The sequence below is a fragment of the Apodemus sylvaticus genome, chromosome 20 (genome assembly GCF_947179515.1).
Source record: "Apodemus sylvaticus chromosome 20, mApoSyl1.1, whole genome shotgun sequence".
Classification (NCBI taxonomy): domain Eukaryota; kingdom Metazoa; phylum Chordata; class Mammalia; order Rodentia; family Muridae; genus Apodemus; species Apodemus sylvaticus.
In genome coordinates, this window is record NC_067491.1 from 27,373,941 (window position 1) to 27,386,441 (window position 12,501).

At 37.9% G+C, this 12,501-nt stretch overlaps 1 protein-coding gene across 1 annotated transcript in view; it reads left to right on the forward strand.

The window, feature by feature from the left end:
* The window catches only part of Acss3 (acyl-CoA synthetase short chain family member 3), a 209,998-nt gene that overhangs the window by 79,533 nt on the left and 117,964 nt on the right, over positions 1-12,501 (forward strand). The window lies entirely within an intron of this gene.

Consider the following 12,501-nt stretch of genomic DNA (forward strand, 5'->3'; position numbering starts at 1 on the left):
ATATTTAAAATTGCATAAGCTCATCAAACTTGAGAAGATCATTTCAGCAAACATCTCACTTTATTTTTTTAGAAGCCTAGACAATGTATATATACATAACACACACACACACACACACACACACACAAACACACACATCTTTCATTCATGCCTTAACTAAAAACAATCTTTTCTTCTTTATTCTATCTGTTCCCAGCTAATGGACTATTTTGAAAATTTATTTCAGTGTTGGAGAAAACTAGATAAAATAGGAGTAATTCATAGTTGTTCTGATCTATGAGGGTGTACATGGATATGACTAATGTAATTCAGACAGTAATCAGTTGGTGGAGGATATGCACAGCAAAGACAAGGAGATTGTGTTTTTCAGGCTGCATGGCTTAGAGTTTTACTGAGAACAGCACCAATAGTTGGTATGAATCACACTTGATTCAAAGTTAGGAATGAGAGTGAAAAGAAACCAGGACTTTAAATACATGTAAGAGATGATCTGGGAATGGAGGCAGGCGCTGAACATATTGTGTGTGGTGTATTTTGGGATATTAATACTAGTACAGTTAGTAATTGGAAATGAGCCTGATCCCACGAGCCACACTGGGACCTGAATATAAATAAGCCCTTGTGGATCATCAGTGTGGATGGAGGTCTGGCTTTCAAACCAGAGAGTGGGTGGATTTCACAAAATATGACATGTGGTAAGCCGTTGTGTGAGTTTTCCTGGATAGAGGTGAATAAATATCTCTTTACCACAGATGGGCACCGTGACAGATCTCAGAAATGATCCCAGTCAACCTTGAGATTTTACTGCTATTGCTTACAGGAACGTATGTGCAGGATTCCAAAGGGGAGCATGGTGACTGTATCACCAAACTGTATGAAAGTTGTATCCCTGGAAGCTCATTTCATAGGAACTCTGCCAGAGACTTTCCACTTCTCTAGCAATTCATTAGAGTTTTTCTACCCACTCAATGGTCGGTGCTGCAAATCATTTAATATTCTCGTCCTTCATAGCTTTGTACATTTCCTTAGGTTTCTGCACTTTAAGAACCTCTTCCCTCTACAATAGGGAATATTGTGAATCTGGAGGAAATAGCTACTTTGTCCCCTACCAATGCTCTTGCATCCCCCCTTGTCCTTCCTTCCTGTTCTCTGAATCTTGGAGGGTCTGAAATATTTAGTCTGGTTATTTTATTTCATTTGTGCTGGAAGATTTGGCCACAACACCATGGAAATAGTCACTTATTCTCAGGAACATGAACTGTTATGAAATTGCGATAATTGCCATCCATTGGAGAACTATTTTCCCTTCCACAACCAATCAGTGTTTAATAATCTATGTATAAAAATAAAATATTTAGATAGCAATTAACAGATACCTCATAACCATTTAACAAAATAATAGTGATCACTTCCTTTCTGGGACCTGACCTCCCCAGGTATAGGTCTTTGTCTTGGGCTACAATATTAAGAATACATTCCTCAGTAGAAAGACCCTAAAATTGAATTAGAAAGCAGTTGATTGAACTTATAACAGTTATTCCAAAGGACACATATTGGTCTGCCATATTGGTAGTCTAGTATACAAGGTCCATACCAAGCTGAGCAAAAGTGACAATTTACCCCTAATGGTGTGCATAGTATCACAAATGCTACTCAATGGGGAAGGAACTTCCACTATAATATGATCTTGATTTTTTCCACTATAATATGATCTTGATTTTTCCACTATAATATGATCTTGATTTGTCCATGCCCTGTAACCAACACATGTGATTTTCTAGCACTAGGGACCTACCTTATAATTCCAAAATAAATTACATTAGTCAAAAGCCACAGGGATATTATTAGTAGAAATCCATAGGGATATAACCCTTCTCTAGCAAGGGATGTGTGTGTGTGTGTGTGTGTGTGTGTGTGTGTGTGTGTGTGAGAGAGAGAGAGAGAGAGAGAGAGAGAGAGAGAGAGAGAGAGAGACTTGTAGATTTTCTATACAGAATACTTTCTTTCAAACTCCTTAAATGCTGTTTATACTGTCATTACAGATATTTCCAAACATTCAGAAATAGAAGAATATAGTGAAACCAAATTTTATACATGTTGGGCAGGGTTTCTGAAGGCCCAGCATTGTCTCTTTTATGGCATTGTCCATTGGTCTTAAATGGTTAAAGGGACACAAAAAATAAATATTATCACCATTCAATACAGTGTGGAGATATTCTCATCATGTGTATCATTTATTTCACCCAAAGAATTACACTTGCCATTAATAGGCTACCATAACCATTCAGCCCTCTATAATCCACATTTAATTTCCTTCAGTCATCTGGCATTCAGATCTAGGGTTACTAAAGCAATCCAGATGTAACTGGAATAGCACCTGGTTTTCTGTTTTCTTCCCTAGGACATCTGGCTGAACCCAGATCTTGCTACATTTTTTCCCACTCACTTGGATTGACTTCTTTTGTTTGTTTTAACTTCTGGTCACCTTTCTCTTTCCCATTTGCTTCAGCACGTTAGATATCTGGCTTACATGCCAGCCTAAAACATTTAGAACTGCTACAGCCTTCTTCATAAAGCCTATGTCCTGACATGTGACTTAGCAAAGCCACCAAAGTCCCATATTAATTGGTCTTCTTATTGCTGCCACAAAATTCCTGACCACCCTTCCCCCCAAAAAAATCCAAAACAAAACAAAACATAAAATACAAAACAAATAAAATATAAAGCTTAAAGAAGGGAATTTAATGCACACTCTGATGCACAGTTCAAGGCTACCATCCATCATGATAGAGAAGTCAGGAAAGCAAAATTTTGAGGCAGCTATGTTGTATTCACAGTGTGTGTGTGTGTGTGTGTGTGTGTGTGTGTGTGTGGGTGGGTGTGTGTGTGGCTGTGTGTGGGTGTGTGTGCGTGTGTGTGTGGATGTGTGTGTGTCTGTGTGTGTGTGTGTGGGTGTGGGTGTGTGGGTGTGTGTGGCTGTGTGTGTGTGTCTGTGTGTGTCTGTGTGTCTGTGTGTATAGGTTTGTGTCTGTATCTGTGTGCGTATGTGTGTCTGTATGTATATGTGTTTGTCTGGATCTCTCTATGTGTGTGTGTATATGTGTGTATGTGTGTGTGTCTGTATCTGTGTGTGTGTTTGTGTCTGTATCTCTCTGTGTGTTTGTGTATGTGTATCTCTGTGTGTGTGTTGGGGGGGGGTGGGCATGTACATGCCATTGGGCATGTGTGCTCAGAGGACAAATGAAGATATTGCTTCTTGTCTTCCACTTTGTTGAGAGGGGTCCCTCATTTACTGCCCTAGATTCTCATATCTCTGCCTCCCATTTCTGTAGTTCACTGTGATTATAGCCATACACTATTTAATAGAACCTTCCCTGAGTTCTACCTATCTAAACTCAGGTCTTCATGCTTGCATGGCAGATACTTCCCCCACTAAGCCATCAACCCAGCTCCCAAATAGACAAATTTTCAACCATTAACTTACACTCCTTGTGCCCTTAAGCTTCTGGTCATATCATTGTATAAAATGAATTCAGACCATCATAAAAAAAAAAAAACTTATAGTCTTTAGCAATACGAATACTGTTGAAGAGTCTAACATCTACGTCTCTTCCAAGAATCAGAATTGATTGATTTAGACTTCTATAAAACTAAAAATAAAACATGTTTCATTGTTGCTATATATAATGTCACAGACTAAATAGTTCCATTCTATATGGAAAAAAAATGGGGACAGAGCAAGGAAAAGGGAAACAAAAAGATTGAAATCCAGTGGGGACAAATTCTACATCTGGCAGCTCCATACTCAGCATGTGGGGATTGTGATGGCATCACCCGGGAGGCCTTGACTAGCTTACTCCAGTCACTCTACCTCCTAAGGCACATAAAGCCTATCCCTTGGGCCACCTCTACTCTGGGTAACCAGCTTTTCTTGGCAGCCTCTCCATGGTCTTGGCATTTCCCACATCCTCGCTTGGACTTCATCATCATTACTTTACACAGTGACCTCAGCAATTTGCACAGAATACAGCCCTAGTTCACATGGCATGGTTGCAGTGACCTTGTAGAACCTTGGCATATGTTCCATGATTTCCTATTGCCCTCACTCTTGTATCTTTTATGTTTGTGATCAAGTACTAAGTATATAGCACTGTCTAGATTTTTTTCATCTGGGGGTTGGTTGAGTCTGCCCCCGCCCCCGTTAGCCAAGATTGCATTGACCTTCAGTGTACTTAGGGTCTTTGACAGTAGTTTTTAGCAGGGAGTCCCATCCTACTCAGTCTAGGCTTTCTGGATTTCTGTTTTTAATAGATGGAGCCTTGCAAGGGTAGCATTTAATCCACAGGAGACATATCCTGTTATATCAGTGCAGAACAGTTGATTTCTCTTTAATGACACTAAACAAATACAAATACTTTAGAACATGACTTGCTTCATTAATGACTGTTTACTTAAGATTTCTTTTGGAAAACATTAACCTTACTTTTGGATTTAGTCACACTAAAGTTCTCATGGCATAGGCAGAATGCAACCAGATTATTTCCCAGAACATAACATAGGTGATCTTTAGTCCAGTTTCTGATAGATTTTGGAAATACATGAATAAGGCCACCGCCAACTGATCCTAGCATGACATTTTGTCCTTCCAAACTCCCAGCAGATGGCATTAGCTTATCAAGTTATATTTGTGACATTCAAGGGATTTTCTAAGCAGTATTTCAGACTCCCCAACATTTTCCCTGAAAAGCCAGATCCAAAGGCCTAAGAACTACAGGGTCAGGTTCCTCACAGCTCCAAACATAGTGCAGATTTTGTGTTACATAATTTTCTTGTTGCTTAGATAGAATATTCTATAAATAACTTTACAGACAAATGTCTTTTGTACTTCCCTCATAATTCAAGGGCACACTGAGCTTTCTCACACACTATAGGTCCCTAGTCCATCGAATGGTAACACACACACACACACACACACACACACACACACAAACACACAGAGGGTGCCTTCTCCTATTTCAATTAATCTAATCCAGAAAATCCTTCCCAGACTCAACAGAAGTTTGTGTCTTAGATAATTAAGAATGTAGACAAGTTGTCAATTGACTATAACCATCACAAAGCCCATGCCAGTCCTCTGTTATCTGATGAATCAGCTTCCTGTAACTCTTCTAATGAACACAGTCCTCTCCAGCCCAGTGAACTGGAGATCAAACTACGATCTCTCTTGGAATTAGTGCCATTAATAATTCCTGTCTCCCTCCAAGATCCTCTGGCCTCTGATATTTATGGAGAGATCAGTCAGTGATAACCAACAGTCTTTAATGGCTCAGACCAAATGAGCCAGTGTACCATTGACTGTCTTCCCTTATCTTGCTTCAGGGTATACTGTCATTTTCCTCCAGGAATGAAGCAAAGTTAGGGAACTCCATTTCTCCACTTCCACAGCACCCAGACTGATCCTATTAACGCATATGTCCCACAGCCTCACAAATCAGTCTGTAAGAGCCACATTCAATCTTTTGTGGAAATTCTTTACTAATTCAGTCTCTTCAGTGGCTGACTGTTCTCTGATTATCTCAGTTTCCTGCACTGATTATCAAAGCCGTCATCTACATGCTGAATGATGGACTTATCACTTCCTTTGCATTAAAGTTCAGACCCAAAGGGCATTTTTGTTTTTTCTCATTTCAACCTTATTCTATCCTTGACTCATTCTCTGATTCTTCATGTGAGTTTCAAGAGTTTAAGTGTTAAGAGGGACTCTTCTGCACATATCTGGCTTGTACTGCCTTTCTCTTGCAGTCTGCCAGTGTTAAGAAATGCCAAACCAACAAGTCCATTTCATCCTCTCTTTTATTCTATTCCCCTTCCCCAATCACAGGCTTTTGTGGAAGATAACATGTAAATGTCTGTTTCCATTGCAATTCTCCACTTATATGGGCATTTTTTTTCTGTGAAGACAACTCTGTCTCAATTGTATTTATTACTGTGCACAGCAAAGGACACACAGCAGGCATGTATGCTTCCTGTCTAGGTAGATACATGGTATTTCTAGGGATTGCAATATATTCCCTAAACCATCAGGTATTGTAAAGGCATACCCATGCTCCTGAGGTGGATTTAATTCATCATGGAAGCATGTTACTCCAAGGTATTTCCTTCATAGGGAGTCAGTTGGAAGAACAAAAGAAGACTTGGCTTTCATTGCAGGACTTATCACTTATTTCAGAAAGCATACAAATTCCAGTACAGTAAGAAGGCACAACATCCCTTGTAATATAGGGAAAGTTAGTGCAGTGGTTTGAATAGGAATGCCTCCCATAGACTCATGTGTTTGGATACTTGGTCTGTAGGGAGTGGCACTACTAGGGGGTGTGACTTGTTGGAATAGATGTGACTTTGTAGCAGGAAATGTGTCACTAGAGGGTGGGTTTTGAGATTGCAGAAGCTCAAGCCAGTTCATTCCCTGCTGCCTGTAGAACTCTTAGCTCCACCTCCAGCACTAGTCTACCTGCATGCTGCCATGTTTCCCACTATGATGATTGACTAAATCTCTGTAAGCCAGCCTCAATTCAGTGTTTCCTTTAAAAGAGTTGTGGTGGCCATGGTGTCTCTTAAAATCAATAAAATCCCCAAGACAGTAGCTATACAATCAAAATAATCTACCCATGTAGAATCAGCTTCCATTGTATGTGCTCTCACTTATTGCAATGACTATGAAATTTCTCCTCCATAGTGAACCCTGGTTCTGTCAGTAACTGTCCAGGCACCAAGTGCACTATGTAACATTTGAGGAGGAGATATAAACACATGCTTATTTCCTTACACAGGGTACTGATGAGCGAGCAGAAAAACAATCTGTGCCAAGTCTATGATGTTGAACTAATGAATTTGTCAGAGGTTGTGCTGTGGAGAGCATAAGTTGTGTAAAGGCAGCTAGCTGCATTGTCCAAAGCATTGCCAAATGAGTGAGTGACAGCTTATGATCACAGAATCCTTGGAGCTCCCTACACAATGTGCAGGCAGCTCTACTGGAGAGTGATCTTTCCTCTTGCACTTGCTTATTGTTGATCCCTTGGGGGAGAGCCTTTTGAAGCTTGCAAATTCCTAAGCTCTTGGGTCTTTTAGGTTTTATTACTTTCTTTACAATTATAACCCTCGTCTTTGTTGCATAATGAATTGTTTCAGTTAGTAGGGAATTCCTGCACACAAAATGGCAAGATATCTTATAGACCTTCAAACATATTTTCTTCCTTTTGGGATACTTAAGAATTGTAAATGTTTGGTATACATTGACATTAGACCTTTATGCCACTGACATTAATGTACATTTTACGTGTTAGTGCATGTCTTGGAATATATCTCATCTGCTTTTATTCCATGCAGTTTTATTATTTATGACTAAGGCAGGACTTCACAGTATTTGGTGAACAATTTTTCTGTCGCTTGTCTGCTTCACAGCCTCCTTTTTTTTTATGCCCATAACACTTATTTCATTTTAAAGGCATAATAAAAATTAATTGTGTTGGAAACTTTGAAGATAAGATGAGTGTATTTGCAGTAACAAAACATTGTCCTATAAATTTATGCCACCATGCAGCTTTTTTTTCCTTAGGAAAAAAAAGGTATTTGTAAGTATTTAAAGTGCTTGAAAACACTCTGGATCTGGAGAATGGCTCAGTGGGTAAGCTGCTTGGCACATAAGTCTGATAACTCGAGGTCAGATCCTCTGATTCCACATACCAAGCTGCACCAGGAGAGCACATGTGTCTGTAATCCCATGGTGTCTACTTAAGGTGGGAGGCAGACAGGAGTCTGGAAGTTCACACATTTGTGAGTCTGGATAAAGCATCGGTGAATCTCAGCTCTTTGTCTTAAATAAAGCAGAGGGCAAGGATCAACAGCAGAGTGTTTCTTCTGACCTCTATACATGTGCTATAAATACTGTATGTCTATACCTATAAGTACCTACACACATCTCACATCCTTTATATCTGACATGCATACATTAATTACGTCTATATTTGCTAGTTGGTGCTTCAGTTGAATTTGTAGATGTATGTCAGGATGGTATTTGCATCTATATCTACCAACTCCAGGGTTCACTGGGAGCTGAGTGAGAAGTTTTCCTGTTGGCTGCAATCAATATTTAAGCATCTATGACCGAACTACTTATTATACAAGTTAGTTTTGTTGTGTTTTTCATATTCTGTCTGCTACTCATGACTGCAATTCAAAAGACTTTAATAATGATCACCTTTATCTCCACTCAAATTTGCTACCTTGGAAGGACTCTGATGGCCAGAGAATGATTTTTGAAAAGCTTCATTGCCAAAAAAAGAAAGAAGAAAAAAAGAAAAGAATAATGGGGAATCACAAGATGTAGGATGGGCTGAAATTAAGGCAGGGAAGGAAAGATGTAGAACAGGCTTTTTATACATTCACAGCACTTTTGTAAATTTTGTTCCTACTGTGTGGACTTATTCCTCTTCCCCATCCTGGGGAACAGGTAGTAGAGAGATCAAGAGTAATACAAAGAAATGACCTTTTCCCCATCTCTGGTACAATGCTTGCTGGTAAAGTGCTGAACTTGCTACATTTTAACCCCTTAACTCAGAGTTGTACAGATTAATAAGAAATTATATAGCTGCAAACAAATAAATAAAAAGAAAAAAAACCTCTTCAGGGATAGTCTCAGAGTTCATAAGAACCTATAGCTAGAGATTTTGTATTTGATGAAATATATCAGATGAAAACATGCCATCTCTTCTATGATGCTTCACTAAGTTCTATGGCTTAGAAGGATTTCTCCTGGAAGGAAAAAGAACTTTTCTCAAACTATTGTCTCGTTGATACAGGTGCTTAATCACTTCACTGTTTAGTTTCTTATTCAGACAAAACATGAACCAGATGTCCATTTTGTGGTATACACTTTGTCAGGGCCTCACCCCTGAAGGAAACTGACTCTTTCTTCCCATAACCATCCTTGCCTTTCATACACATTGAATTTGATTATTTTCAATACTGTATGTGGTCAAAAATAAAATAGTATCTAATTTGTGTATTTCCCATTGTGAAACAGTACTCATTTCAGGCTTTCTTTGGGGTAATAAGAATCACATGAAGAGCTTTCAGCTTTTTTTATTATTATTATCATAAAACTTACTTCTGATCCTGCAGAGTCCAGAATGTTGGTGCTGTGTGGGACTTTTCTGAGATGGCATTCGATTCCTAAGCCTTTTACATTTAAGATAGAATATAAATACAGATAGAAAGTGGTAACAGACACTAAAAAGACTGAAATACCTCAGACTTGCATTTTAGAGGGAAACATTACTCTTGAATAAATACTTTTACCTTAACCACAATATTCAATATATATACTTTAAAATTATCCATTTATTACTATGCTTGGCAAACACACCTATTGTTTCTTGTACTTGAAGCTAAAGACAGTTGCTTGGGCCCAGGTGTTTGAGTCCAGCCTTGGCAATATAGAAAGAATCACTCTTTTAAAAAAAAATCTATATTTAGATTCTAATTAATTTCTCTAACTTTGAATGCAACAAGTTGGTGTTCAAAGTCTGAACATCATTTCTCCTTCACATTGCAATTATCATTACCTGACAACCATAGTTATAGGAAAGAAACAAACATACTTTTCTCCCTGTTTTATTACCAAGTTTATATTTATAGTAATGTCTGTTAAAATCAAATATTTACTTTTTTTTAACTTTTAAACTCATAAAATATCCACACTGCTAATATGAGTTGGTGTCATTCCTTATTTCTACATCATTAAGAAGTCCCAGAAGTTTATAGTCTATAAACTGTCTGAATATTTTAGGATGCCTGGGAAAATTATATAACTATAGTTGATTAATGAATTGATGCTGACTAATTTTTTTAATTTAATTATACCTTTTTACTTATTCATTTTACAACTTGCTCACTGCCTCATCCTGGTCACCCCCTCCCACAATCCTCCTTCTACGTCCCATGCCCTTCTAGTGCAAGGCTAGTCACTTCCTGTCCCTCTGAGACTAGACAAGTCAGCCCAGGAGAAGAAGATATCCAAGGAACAGCCAACAGCTTTTGGGATAGCCCCTGTTTCAGTTGAAGACCCCACATGAAGACCGAGCTGCACCTCTGCTACATATGTATGGAGAGGCCTAGGTCCAGCTGCTGTATGTTGTTTGGTTGGTGGTTCAGTCTCTGAGTTCCCCAGGGGCCATGTTAGTTGACTGTGTTGGTCTTGTTATGGAGTTCCTACCCCTTTGGGGGCCTTCATTCTCTCTCCTTTCCTCCATAAGTGTCCTCAAACTCCATTCACTATTTGGCTATGGGTGTCTATATCTATCTGAGTCAGCAATATGCTCCTGTCTGCAAACTTAACAGAGTATCATCTGTAGTGTCAGGGATTGGTGCTGACCCATAGGATGGGTCTCAAGTTGGGCTCTTTATTGCTTGGCCTTTCCCTCAGTCTCTGCTTCATTCCCTATCCCTGCAGGATGTGGAAGTATATACAGGATAAATTTGGGGTTGAATCCTCAATGTAGTGATTCACAACTGAGGTCACCCTAATTGATTCTTGGGTGCCACCCTTATTCCAGGTCTCTGTCTCAACCGGGAGATACCCCCTACCTCCTAACCCCTGTCAATTGAGGATTTTCATTCATTTTCATGGTCCTCTATCCATCACTCCTATCCTTTCCCACACTTGATCCTGCCTCCCTCATTCTTCTACCCATTACCCATCCCTTCCAGTTCCTTCCCTCCATCTGCCCCTTATGACTATTTTATTCCTCCTTCTAAGTGAGATTCTAGCTTCCTCACTTGAGCCTACCTTCTACTTTAGTTATTTTGAGTCTTTGGAGTATAACATGGTACCTGTATTTTGAGTAACAATTAAAATAGTTGTACAAGTCCAGTAAAAAAATGAACCTCAGAATATAAGAACTGCTTGCATAAAGCCTTTTTTTCAAATAAAATAAAATAAAATAAAATAAAATAAAATAAAATAAAATAAAATAAAATAAAATAAAATAAAATAAAATAAAATAAAATAAAATAAAATAAAATGCCGTGTTGGGTGTAGTGAAAATAAACTTCTAAAACACCATAGTTGAAATCATTGCTGGTATTAGTGTTCTCTACTGTAATATATATAAACATATAGTATACAAAAGAAACTGTATGATGTTTCCTATTCAAAAGGATGGAAGGCTTTTAGGAAAAATTATTAATACCCCAAACTTTAAGTTCTTAGGCCATAAAAAGCCAACACATTTTAATTGAAACTAATTAGCAAAGGAAGGTAGGATAGAATTCTTCTAGAGTATTGAGATTTGGTCACTAAGTATGTATTGAATGGTTATTAGACAGAGTCTTATAATTTCTAATATTTCCAAAGTGAAGAAGAGAACCAGCTGCATGCTAATTGCATCATACAACTTAGAAAATAGTTCTCAAATGCCAATAAAGCTGCACCTGGTGCTTGCCAAGAGACAAGATATTGTTAGTAGATACAATATGCTCCACAGTTTGATGCCTATATATAATTGGTGCAACCTGTGGAGAGCAACAATAATAGCTACAGCAAAGTCAGTGTCTTTTATTTGTTTTATTTTTCTTTTTCATCTCCTGAATCATGTATATGTGTTAAAATTGCACAATGATACAAAAAGTGTACAACTAAGAGAACATCCTTTAATTAGGGCATGCTTAGCCTATTGCATAGCATAATGTTTTGAAGAAAACAACTCAGAGATGATTTGAAGGGCATACGAATTTTAAATTGTTGTTTTTACTCAGTACTCATTTGCTAACTCATTTCAATAGCCATGTCTTTTGGCACTAATGACCGCTAATATTTTAATGGTGAAATAAACAGATCTAATTATTATATTTATCATTAACTCACACTGATTTTAGTGTAGGTTATTATATTTATTCATTCAGTCTTATCTTGGTGACTCATGTGCCCACTTTTCAAATATTCTCTGTTGAGTTTGCAGTTTCCAGCGTTAAGGGAAGGTACTGGAAACAGACTTGTGAAAATGTAATAATGCCTTGATTTGTCCCAAACACAACATAAAACACATCTGTTAGCCTCAAGGCTGACTCATCAGGATTCATTGTACAGAGTTCTGAACTCCTATATCGTTCTGTGTGATTCCCACTTAGCAGTGTAATTAGGTCTCAATTAGGATGTAACTTTGTTTCCTCTAAGAAGCATATTGTCATCGCCATAGGGAATGACTGTTCTTATGTTGGTCTATACTTTAAACTGATAACTTCATTTAGCTTTTTGATAAATTTCATTTAATTTTCACTACAAAGTTGAGTAGTTTCAATTTTGCTCTGTTAATGTAATATTAAAACTATGTATTACCACTGAAATTATATTATATATGACAGTAAAATTGAATGTTTTCATATACCATTCAGAATGTCATCTAACATTGCTTTTCTATAAATAGTAATGATGAACATATATGT